Below are 3,498 nucleotides of genomic sequence, written 5' to 3'. Positions count from 1 at the left end.
GTCATTCTTAACGGTTCAAAATCTGCAGATGTAGAGGTAATTTCGGGAGTACCGCAGGGAAGCGTGATAGGACCTTTATTGTTTACAATATACATAAATGACTTAGTTGACAACATCGGTAGCTCCGTGAGGCTATTTGCAGATGACACGGTTGTCTACAAGAAAGTAGCAACATCAGAAGACTCGTACGTACTCCAGGAGGACCTGCAGAGGATTAATGCATGGTGCGACAGCTGGCAGCTTTCCCTAAACGTAGATAAATGTAATATAATGCGCATACATAGGGGCAGAAATCCATTCCAGTACGATTATGCCATAGGTGGTAAATCATTGGAAGCGGTAACGACCGTAAAATACTTAGGAGTTACTATCCGGAGCGATCTGAAGTGGAATGATCACATAAAACAAATAGTGGGAAAAGCAGGCGCCAGGTTGAGATTCATAGGAAGAATTCTAAGAAAATGTGACTCATCGACGAAAGAAGTAGCTTACAAAACGCTTGTTCGTCCGATTCTTGAGTATTGCTCATCAGTATGGGACCCTTACCAGGTTGGATTAATAGAAGAGATAGACATGATCCAGCGAAAAGCAGCGCGATTCGTCATGGGGACATTTAGTCAGCGCGAGAGCGTTACGGAGATGCTGAACAAGCTCCAGTGGCGGACACTTCAAGAAAGGCGTTACGCAATACGGAGAGGTTTATTATCGAAATTACGAGAGAGCACATTCCGGGAAGAGATGGGCAACATATTACTACCGCCCACATATATCTCGCGTAATGATCACAACGAAAAGATCCGAGAAATTAGAGCAAATACGGAGACTTACAAGCAGTCGTTCTTTCCACGCACAATTCGTGAATGGAACAGGGAAGGGGGGATCAGATAGTGGTACAATAAGTACCCTCCGCCACACACCGTAAGGTGGCTCGCGGAGTATAGATGTAGATGATGTAGATGTAGAAAGGTACCGACCGGCCGCCATGGCACCCTAAGCCCACAGATGTCACTGGATGCGGAGGGGCATGTGGTCCGCACACATCTCTCCCGGCTGTATGTCAGTTTCCGAGACCGGAGCCCCTACTTCTCAATCAAGTAGCTCCTCAGTTTGCCTCACAAGGGCTGAGTGCACCTCGCTTGCCAACAGCGTTCGGCAGACCGGAAGGTCACCCATCCAAGTATTAGCCCAGCCCGACAGCGCTTAACTTCGATGATCTGACGGGAACCGGTGTTACCACTACGGCAAGGCCGTTGGCATTAGATGAAACAGGATACTGCTAAATAGATTTCAGTGTTGCACTCCGGTGAAGGATAGTACTGTCTTGCGACTCAGGTTCTGTTGCCTCCGTGTTGAAAGCACCAGTCGCTCGCTGCGGCACATGCATGTGGTCGTCGCACTAGCTGGCCAGTTAACAGACGGCAGCTGCCAACACAGCTTGTTCTCGCAGCGGCAGAAGTGGTGTGCCACAGCTGCCTCTGTGCCAGTTTTGAATAGTACCATTTTGCCATGCATGCTGTACTTTAACCACGGTGGCACGCGAACAGTTTACAAACTTATCCGTTTCGCAAATGCTTCCACCATTCGCCCTAAAGCCAATGAACGAGCCCTTTTGGACGTCAAATAAATCGCTCTGTTTCCGCATTGTGATAACTACTGCAACGTTTTCCGCGTCTCCCTGAAATGCATCATACACCCCCCCACTGCTAGTACTGAAAACCTGTCGTCTGTGAGTGGTTATTGCACGTTGAAGTCGAACATAGGCGGTGGTCAGTTGGTCACACTAATGTTAATGGACGGTATACATCCACACTCTGCAGACCACAGTGAAGTACATGACAGGATATTTCCCGTTGTACCAGTTACGTCCGTTCCACTCACGTATGGAGCGAGGGAAGAATGACTGCTTAAACGACTCTGGGCGCACTGTAATCTTCTTGCGAGCCAAACGGGGGCGATACGTATGGCGTTGTAATGTATTCCTAGATTCTTCACTTAAAGCTGGTTCTTGAAAATTAGTACGTAGGCTTTCTGTGGATAGTTTGCGACTATCCTCAGGCATTTTCCTCGGCATCTACGTGATGTTCCCTTTCCTTGTATACGTTCAAATCCCCTGTTAATCCCATCCGGTCCGGCTCCCGCACACTTAAGCAGTAATGTAGCTTGGGTCGCACGAGTATTTTCTACGCAATTTCCTTTGTAGCCTCTTTGCGTTTCGCTAGTGTTCTACCAGTCAACCGAAGTCTGCCACCTGCTTTACCTACGACTAAGTCTATGTGATTGTTCCACTTCATATCTGTACAATGTTTTGCACCTATGTATTTGTAAGAGTTGATCGATTTCAGTTGTGACTCGCTGATACTGTAGTCGAAGGACATTATGTTTTTTTCGTGAAATGAACAATTTTATATTTCTAAGCATTTAAAGCAAGTTGCCAGTCTTTGAAATACTTTGAAATTTTGTCATGACTTGACTGAATACGTAAGTAGCTTCTTTCAGACAGTATAGTTAACCACATCGTCTAGATAACTGCACTGGCTGCGAACAATATGAACTTACTGTTAATGTTCCTTACAAAGATCCGATTTAATAGCTATGTAGCTTTTATTAAGACACTACTTTATTACAGATAACCGCATCGTCTGTGAAAAGTCGGATTTACTGTTAATATTATATGCAAATCATTAATACACAACATGAACAGCAACATTCCAACGTACTCCCATGGCGCACGCCTGAAGTTACTTCAACATCTGTCGTCCAAGATAGCATGCTACGGCCTCCCTGCCGAGAAATCCTCAATCCAGTCAGAAATTTCCTTTAGTACCATATACATTCGCACTTGTGTTACTGAGTCAAATGCTTTACTGAAGTCAATAAGCCCTGCATCTGCGTGACTGCTTGGGTCTGTGGTTTTCCCCACAGGTGAAGGAGGCCTAAGTCTCATTGGCTCAGTTTCGGTTTCAGTGGAAGACAGCACCTTGATTGTGTTGGTTATGGAAGAGAGTATAACGTGCTGAGTTCTTCCTGGTCTCTGTCTCCATTGCACTGGCCCCTAGTCCAACGATAGATCCCGTACTAGGTGATAGATCCCATATTAACTGTAGAGGAGACAGGGTCGGCAACAAAAGGTGCTATTTGAGGTACATGACTCTCTGTAGCCCTCTCAGCACACCTATTCACATGAGCTTCCAATCGTTTGACAGTAGTCAGGGCGATTTCAGGCTGCTCATGAACATCAAATAATTCACTCCGTACCCGAAAATAACATTAGCAGCGAGGCTGCACTGTGGCTGGTGCAATGTTTTGCAGATTAGCAAACAAATTACTCTATGCTCGCGGTTCCTGTTTTAATGTCTGGATCTGTTTACCTAAAAATGAAGCAGTTAATACGCAAAACGAGATTTCTACTAAGGCAACAGAAAAACCTGGGCTAAAAGTTACTGATTTCCTGAAACTTTTTTGAGGTTGTGTTCACTATCAAACTAGAGAATAGAGTTA

The 3,498-nt window shown here is 45.4% G+C and overlaps 1 pseudogene; it reads right to left on the bottom strand.

Annotated features, from left to right (window-relative positions):
• Positions 1–1,137: 1,137 nt before the first annotated feature.
• On the bottom strand, positions 1,138–1,255 carry LOC126475842 (5S ribosomal RNA; annotated as a pseudogene).
• Between the last annotated feature and the right edge of the window lie 2,243 nt (positions 1,256–3,498).

This window comes from Schistocerca serialis, chromosome 4 (assembly GCF_023864345.2).
Source record: "Schistocerca serialis cubense isolate TAMUIC-IGC-003099 chromosome 4, iqSchSeri2.2, whole genome shotgun sequence".
Classification (NCBI taxonomy): domain Eukaryota; kingdom Metazoa; phylum Arthropoda; class Insecta; order Orthoptera; family Acrididae; genus Schistocerca; species Schistocerca serialis.
This window is presented reverse-complemented; position numbering and strand designations above follow the sequence as displayed.